This window comes from Triticum aestivum, chromosome 1D, assembly GCF_018294505.1.
Source record: "Triticum aestivum cultivar Chinese Spring chromosome 1D, IWGSC CS RefSeq v2.1, whole genome shotgun sequence".
Classification (NCBI taxonomy): Eukaryota; Viridiplantae; Streptophyta; class Magnoliopsida; order Poales; family Poaceae; genus Triticum; species Triticum aestivum.
In genome coordinates, this window is record NC_057796.1 from 276,683,268 (window position 1) to 276,703,133 (window position 19,866).

Below are 19,866 nucleotides of genomic sequence, written 5' to 3' on the forward strand. Positions count from 1 at the left end.
GCAGGTGCACTCGCGCATTTGCGCGGCTAGATTAACTTTTTAAAACTTGTTTTTAAAATTTAACTTTTTTATTGTTGTTGTTTTGTATTTTTTAGTTTGTTTATTTAAAGGTAGTTTACATAATAGGATGACATATGCCAGTCTTTGCGATGTGTTTTTCGTAGAAAACTATACTGTTCGGTCCATTTTAAGTGACTATTATCATCCCCGAAACGGAAAATAACTAATTTGTCCGGTTCGGTTTTATTTCATTGGCGCAAGTTCATATGTGATGAGACTCCTGTAGCGATTTACACGCATATTATTTTAAGTGGAAGATACACATGGTAATAATTAGATTGATGAAGAAATAGAAAACTGTGCATGGCGTTGGCAATATAATGTAGATTTTATAGATTTTATATTTTTGATAAATTATTCACATTTAATTTTTTCAAACACGTTGAATTTTTCTTGTGACACGCACGAAATATTTAAATGATTGTTTTTTGAAACCTTCTTATGTAGTAGTATTTTATTTAGCTTCATACATGCGGTTGTTTTTATTTAAATTACCTATCTATTATATGTTAGATCTTCTGTCCATTTATTTCTTATTTGTTCTAGAACTATACGTGTATGATCCACCTAATTTGTATGAAATTATGGAGCAATTCTACCCAATAGTATAATAAGAATTTTAATATAAGTTGCATCTTTATTTTTTACCCATGTCAGTTTAGTCAAAACTATGTAGAACGTGCTTCATTTAAAAAAGAAATTGTATGACGTGCTCCCCATCCCATCATTTTTTATAAGGAATGTGCGTCCTTTTTTTCCTTTGAAGGTATGTACGCCATTTTGTTTGGAACATATGTACGACGCTTCTTAGTTGTAAATCAGGCACAGCGGTTATGATGAGGCCCATGTTAGTCCTTTTTTTTGGAAATCAGGCCCATGTTAGTCATTTAGAAAATGACCAACTTGTATAAACAACCCGGACTGGTCAACATCCACGCGTAGGACTCCTCTCTTGTAGCTCAGTCGATCCCCAACAACATCCTTATCCATTCGCATGCACCACCTTTTCCGATTAGCCGGCTAATGAGGATCTCGTTGCTTTCCATCATGGAACTAATTCCCAAGCCATCTCCACTTCTCCATTCATTTCTTTGAATTTGTCTTCAGGTATTGGCGCAGTCGGTCATTGCGTGTAGTGCGGGGACGCGTTCGTCGTGTTCTCAAGGATGTGGATCCTCGAAGACCTCGTCGAGTCTGGCAGAGCGGCCATGGGGATTAGCAGGTAAAACACGGCGGCTGCACTGCTCAAGCTCTTCATGGCCGATGGCTAGAGGTTTATGGCAAAGGTGCTTCAGTTTGGCCCCGTGGAGGAGGCTGTGTGGGAACTGACAGAGTCACCCCCTAATGGTGAATTGTTGGATCTGACAACTGAGGTACGGGAGAGAGTTTGGGATTGCTGCTATTGTCCTCATATATCTATAGGTATTATATAGGGGCAATGGTGAAACCTTAGTATAAGTAGATCATGGAATACAAATAGCAACACACGAGCGTGAGATGCTGACCTCCTCATTGCTGGTGTTGCCAGACTACTGCCAAATAAGTTCCAACTGATGATATGCATCCTTTGTAATGAAGATTATTTCTTGTATTTTATCCGTAGGAGTGTTTTACTACATAGTATTTTTAATTTGCTCTTAGCAAGAAATAATTTATTCATGTTGCCTTTTATTTGAAAAAAGGCTTTATTAACCGAAGTTCGTTCTGATGTGCCAATAAGATTATTTTCATTATTTTCTTATAAACTGCAAAGGCCTTATGAGATAGATGTTTTGTTACGAAGAAAAATTAACTGAAAGAAGTGCATGTCTGACCGTATTTGTAAAACTTACAATATGAACTGCTTTTGATAGTCTTGTATCCATGTATTTTCATGCTATTTGAGTTTTTAAAAAGCTTTTGCCAAAATTATTTGATGGATTATTCTGCTATGCTTTGGTAATTAGATTACCTTTTGTGTGTTAATATGGCACCTTGGATATTAATTTGGGTATAGGTTTGTTGAGCAGAAGCTCGCATGCAGAATTTTCTCAAGTAACCTCTGGTCACCCTATCAAGTAACCGAGAAACAATCTTCCAGTTGCCAACAAGTTTTTAGTCACCTAATCAATTAATGTGATTAGATATTGGATTAACTTTGCTGCTTAGTTTAAATGTGGGATTTTTTTTTTGGTTAGAATGGTGTTGCTGGGCAAAGCTAGCGGTCTGTACAACAGCATAGAGGACCTTCATTTGCTTATATCCGGATCTACTATCAAGTTACTGAAGCAAGGTATGGTCATGTCCATTGTGCTGGCCTCATATAGATTTGCCAAAGTATAGTTTCTTCAAATTGTGAAGTGAATCATAATGCGTCAAACTCTGGTCTTCTCATATAGAGTTGCCCAAGTATAGTTTCTTCAAATTGTAAAGTAAATCATAACCGTCAAACTATAGTCTTGTAGTATGTTCCTATCTATTGTGCTGTCCTCGTACAGATTTGTCTAAAATAGCATTTACATAAAGGAAACTACATGGACATATCTTGGTCGATACAGATAAACTGCCATGATATTTATTTCATAACCTACTAATCCAACTATTATCTAGACAACATCCTTGTTCTCGTGGGCCTTTCTTTCCGTACTTCATCTTCATCTTCATGCACTGTATTTTTCGATTTTGCACTAACATGCTTCTTGTTCTTGCAGACACCTTTTTTCTTTTGTTCTGGCAAATTTGTCTCAGTGCATTCATCTTCTGAGTCATCTGATATTGCAACAGATCTTAGTCTCCTTTTATTGCCACTACGGAGCTCACGTGATGATGATGATGATATTTTTTCTTGAAGCTTGTCTCTGTCTAATGTAGAACCATTGCTGTCACGCAGCTCCTCTCTCACAGGCACCAGTTCGCAGGAAGGTGAAAATTTATTATTCTATGACTGCATACATATATATTTTAAAAATTATACACATCTCTAAAATTTGAAGTGTGTGTAGTCAAAAAATCAATCACCTTTTTATCTGGCATGTTTTGCTTCTTCATTACCATGGTGTCCACATCATCATCCATCAATTCCGGTGCAACAAATGTAAGATCAATTAGTCATGGAATTCTAAAGATGGTACTTTATTTTTGAAACAAAGGTAACGAACCTTTCCTCCTTGGCTTTATCGTTCAAGTAGAGCATTTCAAGCCTATCATCAGGCACAAATGTTCTTTTTACTGCATAGTTTTGTGTGCCAAATGTGAGATTACTATCATTGAGTTTGAATCGAAATATAAGTTTTTTTTCCACATATTTGTTGAATAATCTTTGGCGCTTCTTCCGATTTTCCATCCAGCAAGTCCAGCAAGTTAGATGTAGATGTATTAAGAAATCTTGTAGCCTCCTCGTCAAATAATGTGCGACTTGTAGTAGACGTATGGTCACTAATTTGGAGCCGAATATGATACCTAACATACCATTCATGTTAGTCGAGAGTAAATATAATATAACTGTTCGTGTTCATATTTTAGTAATATAATATGCTTACCGAGGTGTGACCTTTTCTGGATATATATATACCACCACTCTTGCAATAGTACTTGTTGGTTTCCTTGGTAACCAATTTGTGACATTTATCACATGACATGTACCACCATAGAATATTTTCTTGCAACTGATCTACTGTAGCTATCGGTGTGAACACAAAATCCTAAAAATCAATAATAAATGTTAGCATTGGGTGGGGGTGGGTGATTAAGCGACATATTTTAACTAATATTGAATGAATTGTCAAGACAGGTCTTAACTCATTATCATGAAGATTGATGATATCATTTATTGGAATTCCGATGAATTACCTGGTCTTGCTGGTTTCCATGCCTCATTGTATTAAGTTCTTGTAATGTTCTTGATTACTTTTGTCTATACTCATCATTTTTGTTAAGGTTTCTTGTGTTGAGTTCCTGTGCATATATGAAGTAAAAAAGAATATGCAATCTTGACTCAACATCAGTCACTATTCATGAGTGAAAAATATAAATTGTTAGTGTTTCATACCTTTCAAGAAGTTCTTGTGTTTCTGGTGTATCCGGATCTATATATATTTTTGTGGCACTGGTTGACTTTAGGCACAAACCTATTTAATCAATCAATTAGAATTTGTAAATGATAAGAATAGCATCTAAGAGTTATGGACTTACCATTGAATCTCTGCACCATCGTTGATGTAATAATAATGACAGTTTGGTTGCCGATTACATCCTTAGTCAAAAAATTAGCAAACTTTCCCCACAATGTGATTCTGATTTTATCACCCCTGAAGAATTTAACCAAAGAAGTTAGTGCTAAACACATGGGGAAGACTTGGTTTAATTTCAGACATGCATATGCACTTACTCTAGCAATAGAATTTCAATCTCGCGGATATATGAGGGTTGTGGGTTCTTTTTTGTCATTCTTGTCTCCACGGGCTTCATTTTTGTTAGTAGTCCAATGACATCTGTGCATTTGGAGATTAGTGATATAACATTTAGAAATATCAATTATTTGGAAGTCATACAACTATAAACATACCCCAGCATTGTGTATCTTTTTCTGCCCTTTCTTCAAGTGTGTCCATGGTAGCAAACTCGAAGCAATAATCTGGAAAAACTTCTGAAGACCCTTTTATCTCCTTTACCTTTGTATTGCATGCAAAAAATATTTTAATTTCATTGCCGACTGGCTTGTATTTTGTGGATTCCACAACCTTACAATTGCTGAATGCATAAATAGATTTCTCTTTGATCTTTGATCTAAAAGTGTCTATTAGATTCTTCCAGATAGTAGCATGGATTGTTTCACCCTGTCAAAACAATCAAGTATGGTTAGTGACTGTTGCTTAATCTGACAGAAAAATTCCAGTTAGCTATATTGACAAATAGACCTGCTCATCCATGAGTATCATATCCAGGCTAATAAGTTCATCGGTAGTAGGGTTGATTGAATCCCAAATTCTCATTACTTTCACTTGAATGTTCCAGTTCTGTCCCCTTGTAGTTTAGTCGTTCGACTTCTTGTATGCCATAGTGTTATGTCTTCAAAATCAATAGGAAACAATTTGTCAATTGATATAGTATTGATATTAGTATTTATGAAGATTATAAAAAATCTTGCTAAATAACAATTACCAAATCCGATTGGAGCAATTGGGCTTGGCTTTGTCGGGTGTCGGCGGGCGTTGGCGTGACTTCGTCGGACGTCTAGTGAAGCGTCGCTTCTTCTGATGTCGACTGGAGCTATTGGGCCTGTTGGGCTTGGCTTTGTCAGTAGTCGGTGGGCTTTCGCGTGACTTCGTCGGATGTGAGTGAAGCGGCTCGATGTGGCTTCTCGTGCTACCTATGTAAACTTCAATCTCTATGGCCGGCGAGTCGTGTCTTTCATGTGGGGTCGTGGTGGTGGTCAATTTCTAATTGTTTGTTGTGTGCTTGTGCGGCCGACTATACTTGTTTATATAGGTTGAGGTGGGAGAGGTCGTGTGGAAATCTTGTATGTATTCGTTCCTTTCTTGAACTTCCATGATGTGAGATCTGGTGGTTGTCCTTATTTGTTTAGGTTTGACTACTATTTTTGGTAATCTTTGACCCATTAATTTTTTTTATGGCTTCACGTGAGGACGTTTCAGGCTAGTAGATGTTTCCATGGATGCAGAAATTTTCCTATCCTGACCCTTGTATGGTTCGCTCCGTGTTATTTTTTTTCTCTATTATGATTCCAACATGACACTTGTATGCTTGGGCCTGTGCTATGCACTACACGTGTTGGTCCGTTCTATGCACGTATGTGACAAACAAATTATTCTCGGTTACGCGTGGATTTTAAATCAAGGCTGTTAATATTACAATCTAACGGATTAGATAATTTTAACTTATGCGGATCAACGTGGCGGCTTATTTTACTTACGCTTTAATTATATAATAGATAGATAGATGGCAACACTTATAAAGAATTTTCTTTAAAGAATTTATTGAATTATCCTTTCATCAACATGGAGAAGGGCTTTGTCCAGCCCGTGTTAACATGTAATGTAAGTTCATCCTTCTCAAGCCTTTAAACTTTGTTCTAGTATAGATTTGGATAGGCATCATTTCCTCCACTGCTGTTTACTTTGCTGTTTACATCTGATTGAATGTTTGCAACAACTATCAGTTTTAAATTGTAGTTGTAAAAACATGTTCCTTATGCAGAACAGATCCATTTATTTGCTTATATAATTGTGAAACCTGTTACGTGTCTTCTTGTTTCTCTTTCAGAGTCGTATCTCTTATGCCAGGCAGAACTTTAGGGAAGACAGCGAGCCAAACCATATTGAGGACAGCGAGATGACCCCAAGGTCCTGTCTTGATGAAGACAGCGAGTTGAAGCTACTCACCAGCAGGTGTGAGACAACCTCTGTGCAGTCGCTGCCTCAATGAGTTCGAATTCTTCAGTCTCAACTTAAAGCGGAAAGGCTTGCTTCAGCTCAGCTCCGACTTGAAGTCAAAGATGCAATGAAGATGTCAGAGGCGCCTTGTGCACTATGGTGCCATACAGCTAGGGATGGAGCATCTATCGTTGACACAACTGAGGTCTCATCAGCTTGTTCGGCTGCTTGAGGGGCCCGTCCTGGTCAGGCCTAGTGCCTTCTGAAGTGCTCTCAGTTTTGTATATTCTTTTGTCGGCGTGTTTATATGCACTGGTGGCGACCTTTGATGTCCAGTGTATGTAATCCGCGGTCACGTTGCGCTTTATTATCACAGGTAGCGAACTTTGATTCCCAGTGGATGTAATATGCCGTAATTTCTTTATTGTATAGTCTAGGTTTATTCTTTGGTCGGTATGCTGTAATATAGGCCGGAAGGTTCAGTGGATCTCAGTGTTGTCGGTCTTCCGGCTGGCCCGTTACTCATATGGGCCAAAACATGGGCCTATAATCATCTTGGGCCATTAGCAGGTCTAAACCTATAGTAGTTTCCCGCCTTAACAGGCCGAGTAAAGTTCTGGCCAGCTGGGCCAGAGAATACCATGGACTTTTAACAGGCTAAAATCTAGATTGGGCTAGCGTTGAGCCGAAAAATTCACGGGCCAATACATGCCGAAAATGCCTAAGGCCCATGTTTGGCCCAAATAGGAGGAGCAGTTAACATGCCAAAATATATCTCGGGCCTGTTTGGCCCAATAAATTTATGGGCTTTAAGCAGGCCGATATCTACGCGGGCCATAGGCCTAAAAGTGTCACGGGCCATTATCAGATGGGCTGCAAGCAGGCCGGATTCAACGCGGGCTGTTATTAGGCCCAACTGTTACACGGGCCATTAACAGGCCGATAGGCCAGTTGGGCTGAAATTTATCCACGAAGACAACGGGCCGTTAAGAGGCCTAAAGTTACTTTGGACAAGAAATAGCCCAGTTTCTGCATGGGCCGTTAAATGGCCTAAAGTTAAACTGGGCTGACAACGTCCTAGATGCACCACGGGCCGCTAACAGGCCGAAACTATTATCGGGCCGAACTGGTAAACGGGCATTTAATAGGTTGAAATACAAACCTGTCTTAGAATGGCCCAAAAGAACAGTGGCCTGTTAACGGGCCTAATCTGATATGGGCCGTAATTTGGCCCAAAACACGGCAGGCTGTGAACGGGCTGATCTGGTATGGGCCTCAATTTGACCCAAAACATGGCAGGTTGTTAACGGGCCAGCCCACTAGTGTCTGAAAAAACATGGTGGGCCTTTAGCTGGGCCGGTCTTTTCACCGGAATGGGCCTCTGTTGGGCCGTGCCACGTGTCGACGAATAGGCGCCTCCTGTCCAATGAGTGGATGACATCTGTCCCAACGGTGAGCCAACACATGTTTCCTCCGGCCATTGGTCCGGGCTATTAATGGGTTATCGGATCCAAAACTGGACCCGATAGCTTAACGGCGACCCATTACGGTCGACACCACGTGTCGGTCACCCTTGACGAAAGCACTTCTATGACGCACAATTTATCGTCATGGAAGTGGACACTTCCGTGATGATAATTTTGGTAATGTCATGGAACACTTCTACGACAACACAGGTATGAGTATCTTGATTCTGTCATAAAATCATCATCGATGTACATGCATGACAGAAAACGTGACCTACTATGACAAACACGTATCATCACAGAAGTGTATTTTTTGGTAGTGTTATCGCACACAGTTCATCTCCGTCGCTTCCGAAAACAGTGTGCGCTGAGCCTATTGTGTGTTGTGTTATGATTGGCCGGAACCCCAGCCACGCGGATCGCATGTGTGCACCATAGGATGCACCGCGATCGAACGACAATCCACGTCCCTCACATCACACCCATGCAGCTGTAGCTGGATTGGATTTATATGCGCTAAATGCCTAGAAAATGCACATAATCCCCTAAATATGGTAAATGAGCCTGGAAAAATGCCAAATTTGAGCACGGTGATTTACAGGGTGTATGTTCGTCGTAGAAAAACTCTAAGGCAAAGAACGAAGAAAATTTGGATTCCCCTTCAATCTTGGTGATTTCCCTCTCGAAATCATGGAACTTCCTCGGTGATGGTTCGATTTATGAAGGGCGTGCATGATGACATAAGCCAAACCTTCTCAAATTTTTACCAAGGCATAGTGAGGTCATACCATGGCACCATGCCTGACGTCATGTTTTTCAAGCATTTATTTCATTTTTCTATAGTTGAAAACCCAATAAACAAACGTTTGTGGTTGACTATTGCCACACATTTCATCAAAAAATATGTCCATTCCTTGCAAAAGGCATGAGAATTTACTAAATGGCACGAGCATGGTTTTGTAGGTCGTTCTAGTGCATTTGTTTGAACTTGAATTATGTGCATTAATGCCTAGAAAATGCACGTAATCCCCTAAATATGGTACCCGGAACAGTGCCAAATTTGAACACCGTGATTTGTAGGGTGTATGTTCATCGTAGAAAAAACTCATGGACAAAGGACAAATGAAATTTGGACCCCCCCTTCAACCTTGGTGATTTCCCCCTCGAACGCATGGAACTTCCTCGGGGATGGTTCGATTTATGAAAGGCGTGCATGACGACATAGGGAAAACATTCTCAAATTTTTACCAGGGCATCGTGAGGCCATACCATGGCACCACGCCAGGCGTCATGTTTTCCAAGCATGTATTTCATTTTTGTATAGTTGTTAACCTAGTAAACGACGCGTTTATGGTTGACTATTGCTACACATTTCCTTGAAATATCTGCCCATTCCTTGTAAAAGGCATGAGAATGTACTAAATAGCACGAGCATGGTTTTCCAGAACGTTCTTGTGCACCTTTTCATGCACCGATTGTTCAAATTTGAAATCTGTGCATTAATGCCTAGAAATGCAAATAATCCCCTAAATACGGTAAATGAGCCCGGAAAAATGTCAAATTTGAACACGTTGCACTTGAGGCGGTATGTTGATTGTTGAAAATAAACTGAATGACAAACTAGGACAGAAATTTGGATTCCCCTTCAATCCTGGTGATTTCCCTCTCGAAAGCATGAAACTTCCTCGGTGATGGTTCGATTTATGAAGGGCGTGCATGATGCCATAAGCCAAACCTTCTCAAATTTTTACCAGTGCACAGTGAGGTCATACCATGGCACCATGCTAGGCATCATGTTTTTCAAGCATTTATTTCATTTTTTCTATAGTTGAAAACCCAATAAACAAATGTTTGTGTTTGACTATTGTCACACATTTCATCGAAATATCTGTCCATTCCTTGTAAATGGCATGAGAAATTACTAAATGGCACGAGCATGGTTTTCCAGGCCGTTCTTGTGCACCCTTTCATGCACCAATTGTTTGAATTTGAATGATGTGCATTAATGCCTAGAAAATGCACATAATCCCCTAAATAAGGTAAATGAACCCGAAAAAGTGCCAAATTTGAACATGATGATTTGCAGGGTGTATGTTAATCGTAGAAAAAAACTCATGGACAAAGGACAAAGGAAATTTGGATCCCCCTTCAATCTTGGTGATTTCTCCCTCCAAAACCATGGAACTTCCTCGGGGATGGTTCGATTTATGAAAGGCGTGCATGACGACATAAGGAAAACATTCTTAAATATTTACCAGGGCACGGTGAGGCCATACCATGGGACCACGCCAGGCGTCATGTTTTCCAAGCATGTATTTCATTTTTGTATAGTTGTTAACCCAGTAAACGACGGGTTTATGATTGACTATTGCCACACATTTCCTTGAAATACCTGCTCATTCCTTGTAGAAGGCATGAGAATGTACTAAATAGCACGAGCATGGTTTTCTAGAACATTCTTGTGCACCTTTTCATGCACCGATTGTTTGAATTTGAATTATGTGCATTAATGCCTAGAAAATGAAAATAATCCCCTAAATATGGTAAATGAGCTAGGAAAAAAGTCAAATTTGAACACGTTGCATTTCAAGCAGTATGTTAATCATTGGAAAAAACCGAATGGCAAACTAGGACGGAAATTTAGATTCCCTTTCAATCTTGGTGATTTCCCTCTCGAAAGCATGGAACTTCCTCGGTGATGGTTCGAGTTATGAAGGGCGTGCATGACGACATAAGCCAAACCTTCTCAAATTTTTACCAGGGCACGGTGAGGTCATACCATGGCAACATGCTAGGCGTCATGTTTTTCAAGCATTTATTTCAATTTTTCTATAGCTGAAAACCGAATAAACAGACGTTCGTGGTTGTCTATTGCCACACATTTCATCCAAATATCTGTCCATTCCTTGTAAAAGGCATTAGAATTTACTGAATGGCACGAGCATGGTTTTCCAGGCCGTTCTTGTGCACCCTTTCATGCACCGATTGATTGAACTTGAATTATGTGCATTAATGCCTAGAAAATGCACATAATACCCTAAATATGGCAAATGAACCCGGAAAAGTGCCAAATTTGAAGACGGTGATTTGCAGGGTGTATGTTCATCGTAGAAAAAAACTCATGGACAAAGGACAAAGGAAATTTGGATCCCCCTTCAACCTTGGAGATTTCCCCCTCGAAACCATGAAACTTCCTCGGTGATGGTTCGATTTTTGAAAGGCGTGCATGATGGCATAAGCCGAACCTTCTCAAATTTTTACCAAGGCAAGTTGAGGTCATACCATGGCACCATGCCAGGCGTCATGTTTTTCAAGCATTTATTTCTTTTTTTCTATAGTTGAAAACCCAATAAACAAATGTTTGTGGTTGACTATTGCCACACATTTCATCAAAATATCTGTCCATTCCACGTAAAAGGCATGAGAATTTACTAAATAGCACGAGCATGGTTTTCCAGCCGTTCTTGTGCACCCTTTCATGGATCGATTGTTTGAACTTGAATTATGTGCATTAATGCCTAAAAAATGCACACAATCCCCTAAATATGGTAAATGAACCCGGAAAAGTGCCAAATTTGAAAATGGTGATTTGCAGGGTGTATGTTCATTGTAGAAAAAAACTCATGGACAAAGTGACAAAGGAAATTTGGATCCCCCTTCGATCTTGGCGATTTCCCCCTCGAAAGCATGGAACTTCCTCGGTGATGGTTCGATGCATGAAAGGCGTGCATGCCGGCATAAGAAAATATTCTCAAATTTTTACCAGGGCATGGTGAGGCCATACCCCGCACCACCCCAGGCATCATATTTTCCAAGCATGTATTTCATTTTTGTATATTTGTTAACCCAGTAAACGACGCGTTTATGGTTGACTATTGCCACACATTTCCTTGAAATATCTGCCTATTCCTTGTAAAAGGCATGAGAATTACTAAATAGCATGAGCATGGTTTTGCAGAACGTTCTTGTGCACCTTTTCATGCACCGATTGTTCGAATTTGAATTATGTGCATTAATGCCTAGAAAATGCAAATAATCCCCTAAATATGGTAAATGAGCCCAGAAAAATGACAAATTTTAACAAGTTGCATTTGAGGCGGTATGTTGATCGTTGGAAAAAAACTGAATGACAAACTAGGACGAAAATTTGGATTCTCCTTCAATCTTGTTGATTTCCCTCTCGAAAGCATGGAACTTCCTCGGTGATGGCTCGATTTATGAAGGGCGTGCATGACGACATAAGCCAAACCTTCGCAAATATTTACCAGTGCACGGTGAGGTCATACCATGGCACCATGCCAGGCGTCATGTTTTTCAAGCATTTATTTCATTTTTCTATAGTTGAAAACCCAATAGACAAACGTTTGTGGTTGACTATTGCCACACATTTCATCGAAATATCTGTCCATTCCTTATAAAAGGCATGAGAATTTACTAAATGGCACGAGCATGGTTTTCCAGGCCGTTCTTGTGCACCCTTTCATGCACCGATTGTTTGAACTTGAATTATGTGCATTAATGCCAAGAAAATGCACACAATCCCCTAAATATGGTAAATGAACCCGGAAAAGTGCCAAATTTGAAGACGGTGATTTGCAGGGTGTATGTTCATCGTTGAAAAAAAGTCATGGACAAAGGACAAAGGAAATTTGGATCCCCCTTCAATCTTGGTGATTTCCCCCTCGTAACCATGGAACTTCCTCGGTGATGGTTCGATTTATGAAAGGTGTGCATGATGACATAAGGAAAAAATTCTCAAATTTTTACCAGCGCACGGCGAGGTCATACCATGGCACCATGCCAGGCGTCATGTTTTCCAAGCATGTATTTCATTTTTGTATAGTTGTTAACCCAGTAAACGACGCGTTTATGGTTGACTATTGCCACACATTTCCTTGAAATATCTGCTCATTCCTTGTGGAAGGCATGAGAATGTACTAAATAGCACGAGCATGGTTTTCCAGAACATTCTTGTGCACCTTTTCATGCGCCGATTGTTCGAATTTGAGTTATGTGCATTAATGCCTAGAAAATGAAAATAATCCCCTAAATATGGTTAATGAGCCCGGAAAAAAGTCAAATTTGAACAAGTTGCATTTGAGGCGGTATGTTGATCGTTGGAAAAAACTGAATGACAAACTAGGACGGTAATTTGGATTCCCCTTCAATCTTGGTGATTTCCCTCTCGAAAGCATGTAACTTCCTCGGTGATGGTTCGATTTATGAAGGGCGTGCATGACGTCATAAGCCAAACCTTCTCAAATTTTTACCAGGGACGGTGAGGTCATACCATGGCACCATGCTAGGCATCATGTTTTTCAAGCATTTATTTCATTTTTTCTATAGTTGAAAACCCAATAAACAAATTTGTGGTTGACTATTGCCACACATTTCATCCAAATATCTATCCATTCCTTGTAAAAGGCATGAGAATTTACTAAATGGCACGAGCATGGTTTTCCAGGCCGTTCTTGTGCACCCTTTCATGCACCGATTGTTTGAACTTGAATTATGTGCATTAATGCCTAGAAAATGCACATAATTCCCTAAATATGGTAAATGAACCCAAAAAAGTGCCAAATTTGAACACGGTGATTTGCAGGGTGTATGTTCATCGCAGAAAAAAACTCATGGACAAAGGACAAAGGAAATTTGTGTTGGGGAACGTTGCATGCAATTTTAAAAAATTTCTTACGATCACGCAAGATCTATCTAGGAGATGCATAGCAATGAGACCGGGAGAATGTGTCCACGTACCCTCGTAGACCGAAAGCGGAAGCGTTATGTTAACGCGGTTGATGTAGTCGAACGTCTTCACGATCCAACTGATCCAAGTACCGAACATACGGCACCTCCGTCTTCAGCACACATTCAGCTCGATGACGTCCCTCGAGCTCGTGATCCAGTAGAGGGTCGAGGGAGAGTTCCGTCAGCACGACGGCGTGGCGACGGTGTTGGTGATGTGATCCGCGCAGTGCTTCGCCTAAGCACTACGACAATATGACCGAGGTGGTAAACTGTGGAGGGGGGCACTTCACATGGCTAAGGGACAATTGATGTGCCTTTGGGGTGCCCCCCGCCCCCGTATATAAAGGAGGAGAGGGAGGAGTCTAGCGGCCATGAGGGGGCGCGCCAAGGGGGAGCCCAACTAGGATTCCCAATCCTAGTTGGACTTCCTTTCCTATTCCAAGACGGGGAAAGAGGGAAGGAGAGGGAGGGGGAGAGGAAAGAGGGGGCCGCGCCCCCTCCCCCTAGTCCAATTCGGACTCCATTGGGGGGGCACCCTGCGGGCTGCCCTCTCCTACTCCCTTATGGCCAATTAAGACCCATAAGTTCCCCGGGGGGTTCCAGTAACCCCTCGGTTCCCCGATAAATATCTAAAACATACCAAAACCTTTCCGGTGTCCGAATACCTTCGTCCAATATATCAATCTTTACCTCTCGACCATTTCAAGACTCCTCGTCATGTCCATGATCTCATCCGGGACTCCGAACAAACTCCGGTCACCAAAATACATAACTCATAATACAAATCATCATCGAACGTTAAGCGTGTGGACCCTACGGGTTCGAGAACTATGTAGACATGACCGAGACACATCTCAGGCCAATAACCAATAGCGGAACCTGGATGCTCATATTGGCTCCTACATATTCTACGAAGATCTTTATCGGTCAAACCGCATAGCAACATACGTTATTCCCTTTGTCATCGGTATGTTACTTGCCCGAGATTCGATCATCGGTATCATCATACCTAGTTCAATCTCGTTACCCGCAAGTCTCTTTACTCGTTCCGTAATGCATCATCCCGTAACTAACTCATTAGTCACATTGCTTGCAAGGCTTATAGTGATGTGCATTATCGAGAGGGCCCAGAGATACCTCTCCGATACACCGAATGACAAATCCTAATCTTGATCTATGCCAACTCAACAAACACCTTTGAAGCCACCTGTAGAGCATTTTTATAATCACCCAGTTATGTCATGACATTTGATAGCACACAAAGTGTTCCTCCGGTATAAGTCATGAAGAAAGCAATAGCAATAAAACTAAATGATCATAATGCTAAGCTAACGGATGGGTCTTGTCCATCACATCATTCTCTAATGATGTGATCCCGTTCATATAATGACAACACGTGTCTATGGTCAGGAAACTTAACCATCTTTGATTAATGGGCTAGTCAAGTAGAGGCATACTAGGGACACTCTGTTTTGTCTATGTATTCACACATGTACTAAGTTTCCGGTTAATACAATTCTAGCATGAATAATAAACATTTATCATGATATAAGGAAATATAAATAAGAACTTTATTATTGCCTCTAGGGCATATTTCCTTCAGTCTCCCACTTGCACTAGAGTCAATAATCTAGATTACATAGTAATGATTCTAACACCCATGGAGTCTTGGTGCTGATCATGTTTTGCTCGTGGAACAGGCTTAGTCAACGGGTCTGCAACATTCAGATCCGCATGTATTTTGCAAATCTCTATGTCTCCCTCCTTGACTTGATCGCGGATGGAATTGAAGCGTTTCTTGATGTGTTTAGTTCTCTTGTAAAATCTGGATTCCTTCGCCAAGGCAATTGCTCCAGTATTGTCACAAAAGATTTTCGTTGGACCCGATACACTAGGTATTACAACTAGATCGGATATGAACTCCTTCATCTAGACTTCTTCATTCGCTGCTTCCGAAGCAGCTATGCACTCCACTTCACACCTAGATCCCGTCACGACGCTCTGCTTGGAACTGTACCAACTGACAGCTCCACTATTCAATATAAATACGTTCCGGTTTGTGACTTAGAGTCATCCGGATCCATGTCAGAGTTTGCATCGATGTAACCATTTACGACAAGCTCTTTGTCACCTCCATAAACGAGAAACATATCCTTAGTCCTTTTTAGGTATTTCAGGATGTTCTTGACCGCTGTCCAGTGATCCACTCCTGGATTACTTTGGTACCTCCCTGCTAAACTTATAGCAAGGCACACATCAGGTCTGGTACACAGCATTGCATACATGATAGAAGCTATGGCTGAGGCATAGGGAATGACTTCCATTTTCTCTCTATCTTCTGCAGTGGTCGGGCATTGAGTCTGACTCAACTTCACACCTTGTAACATAGGCAAGAGCCCTTTCTTTGACTGGTCCATTTTTGAACTTCTTCAAAACTTTATCAAGGTATGTGCTTTGTGAAAGTCCAATTAAGCGTCTTGATCTATCTCTATAGATCTTGATGCCCAATATAAAAACAGCTTGACTGAGGTCTTTCATTGAAAAATTCTTATTCAAGTATCCTTTTATGCTATCCAGAAATTCTGTATTATTACCAATCAACAATATGTCATCCACATATAATATTATAAATGCTAGATAGCTCCCACTCACTTTCTTGTAAATACCGGCTTCTCCAAAAGTATGTATAAAACCATATGTTTTGATCACACTATCAAAGCATATATTCCAACTCCGAGAGGCTTGCACTAATCCATAAATGGATCGCTGGAGCTTGCACACTTTGTTAGCACCTTTAGGATCGACAAAACCTTCTGGTTGCATCATATACAACTCTTCTTTAAGATATCCATTAAGGAATGCAGTTTTGACATCCATTTGCCAAATTTCATAATCATAAAATGCGGCAATTGCTAACATGATTCGGACAGACCTAAGCATCGCTACGGGTGAGAAGGTCTCATCGTAGTCAACTCCTTGAATTGGTCGAAAACCTTTCGCAACAAGTCGAGCTTTGTAGACAGTAACATTACCGTCAGCGTCAGTCTTCTTCTTGAAGATCCATTTATTTTCTTTTGCTTGATCATCGGGCAAGTTAATCAAAGTCCATACATTGTTTTCATACATGGATCCCATCTCAGATTTCATGGCCTCAAGCTATTTCGCGGAATCTGGGCTCATCATCGCTTCCTCATAGTTCGTAGGTTCGTCATGGTCTAGTAACATGACTTCCAGAACAGGATTCCCGTACCACTCTGGTGCGGACCGTACTCTGGTTGACCTACGAGGTTCGGTAGTAACTTGATCTGAAGTTTCATGATCATCGTCATTAGCTTCCTCACTAATTGGTGTAGGAATCACTGGAACTGATTTCTGTGATGAACTACTTACCAATTCAGGAAAAGGTACAATTACCTCATCAAGTTCTACTTTCCTCCCACTCACTTCTTTCGAGAGAAACTCCTTCTCTAGGAAGGATCCATTCTTAGCAACGAATATCTTGCCTTCGGATCTGTGATAGAAGGTGTACCCAACAGTCTCCTTTGGGTATCCTATGAAGACACATTTCTCCAATTTGGGTTCGAGCTTATCAGGTTGAAGCTTTTTCACATAAGCATCACAGCCCCAAACTTTAAGAAACGACAGCTTAGGTTTCTTGCTAAACCACAGTTCATATTGTGTCGTCTCAAAAGATTTAGATGGTGCCCTATTTAATGTGAATGCAGCCATCTCTAAAGCATAACCCCAAAACGATAGCGGTAAATCGGTAAGAGACATCATAGATTGCACCATACCTAATAAAGTACGGTTACGATGTTCTGACACACCATTACGCTGTGGTGTTCCAGGTGGCGTGAGTTGCGAAACTATTCCACATTGTTTCAAATGAAGACCAAACTCAAATATTCACCTCCACGATCAGATCGTAGAAATTTTATTTTCTTGTTATGATGATTTTCCACTTCACTCTGAAATTCTTTGAACTTTTCAAATGTTTCAGACTTATGTTTCATTAAGTAGATATACCCATATCTGCATAGATCATCTGTGAAGGTCAGAAAATAACGATACCCGCCGCGAGCCTCAACACTCATCGGACCACATACATCTTTCCCAATCCTAGTTGGACTCCCTTTCCTATTCCAAGAGGGGGAAAGAGGGAAGGAGAGGGAGAGGAAAGAGGGGGCCGCGCCCCCTCCCCCTAGTCCAATTCGGACTCCATTGGGGGGGCACCCTGCGGGCTGCCCTCTCCTACTCCCTTATGGCCCATTAAGGCCCATAACTTCCCCGGGGGGTTCTGGTAACCCCTCGGTTCCCTGATAAATATCCGAAACATCCCGAAACCTTTCCGGTGTCCGAATACCTTCGTCCAATATGTCAATCTTTAATTCTCGACTATTTCGAGACTCCTCGTCATGTCCGTGATCTCATCCGGGACTCCAAACAAACTTCGGTCACCAAAACACATAACTCATAATACAAATCGTCATCGAACGTTAAGCGTGCAGACCCTACGGGTTCGAGAACTATGTAGACATGATCGGGACACATCTCAGGTCAATAACTAATAGTGGAACCTGGATTCTCATATTGGCTCCTACATATTCTACGAAGATCTTTATCGGTCAAACCGCATAACAACATATGTTATTCCCTTTGTCATCAGTATGTTACTTGCCGGAGATCGATCGTCGGTATCATCATACCTAGTTCAATCTCGTTATCGGCAAGTCTCTTTACTCGTTATTCACATTGCTTGCAAGGCTTATAGTGATGTGCATTACCGAGAGGGCCCAGAGATACCTCTCTGATACACGGAGTGACAAATCCTCATCTTGATCTATGCCAACTCAACAAACACCTTCGGAGACACCTGTAGAGCATCTTTATAATCACCCAGTTATGTTGTAACGTTTGATAGCACACAAAGTGTTCCTCTGGTATTTGGGGGTTGCATAATCTCATAGTCAAAGGAATATGTATAAGTCATGAAGAAAGCAATAGCAATAAAACTAGATAATCATACAGCTAAGCTAAGGGATGGGTCTTGTCCATCACATCGTTCTCTAATGATGTGATCCCGTTCATCAAATGACAACACATGTCTATGGTCAGGAAACTTAACCATCTTTGATTAACGAGCTAGTCAAGTAGAGGCATACTAGGGACACTCTGTTTTGTCTATGTATTCACACATGTACTAAGTTTCCAGCTAATAATATTCTAGCATGAATAATAAACATTTATCATGATATAAGGAAATATAAATAACAACTTTATTATTGCCTCTAGGGCATATTTCTTTCAATTTGGATCCCCCTTCAATCTTGGTGATTTCCCCCTCGAAACCATGAAACTTACTCGGTGATGGTTCGATTTATGAAATACGCGCATGACGACATAAGGAAAACATTCTCAAATTTTCACCAGGGCACGGTGAGGCCATACCATGGCACCACTCCAGGTGTCATGTTGTAGCGACCAGACCTCAAACAGTCTAGTCTCTGTGCATCAGTGTCATCCCTGGATCGGTAATGCTGACACACACAGTACTTGAAGGATTTATAATAGAGTAGCAATCACACACTTATTACATTGAATGTGTCAAAAGAGAACTTAATACCATAAATACGGCTTAAGGCCATCTAAAAAGATAACAGCGGAAGGCTTGGAAGATAAAGTGAGTCCATCAACTCCAACGGCATCACTGAGTATAAGACCACGACCTATGGCACCTTACTCGTCGTCTGAAAAGTCTGCAACATGATACGTTGCAGCCCGAAAACGGGTCAACACATGGAATATGCTGGCAATGTAACACATAGAGAGTAATGAACAGAATAATGCTATCACTACATGCATATTTGGCTGGTGGAAAGCTCTATGGTTATAGTTTTGCGAAAAGCCAATTTTTCCCTACCACAAAGGAATAAATTTTATTTAATTATCATGGTGGTTGTTAAACATTGAGAAGGTACCTCCAACTCAATCCCAATTAAGAACCTGATTAACCCAATCAAATTAAATTAAGTAACATGATGATGAGATTCACATGATAATCCAAGAACTAGATACTCAAGATGTCCATAACCGGGGACACGGCTAACCATGGTTAGATTGTACACTCTGCAGAGGTTTGCGCACTTTTCCCCAGAAGACTCGATCGCCTCCGCTTGATTTCTCGCACTACATGGTGTTTGAGAAACGGATGACCGAGACAC

The 19,866-nt window shown here is 40.8% G+C and overlaps 1 long non-coding RNA gene across 1 annotated transcript; it reads left to right on the forward strand.

The window, feature by feature from the left end:
- The first annotated feature begins 1,019 nt into the window (after window positions 1-1,019).
- On the forward strand, window positions 1,020-5,692 carry LOC123181450 (uncharacterized). Its single transcript, XR_006491735.1, has 3 exons — window positions 1,020-1,433; window positions 2,238-2,332; window positions 2,751-5,692. It is a non-coding gene; the product is annotated as an uncharacterized lncRNA (long non-coding RNA).
- The last annotated feature ends 14,174 nt before the right edge of the window (window positions 5,693-19,866 follow it).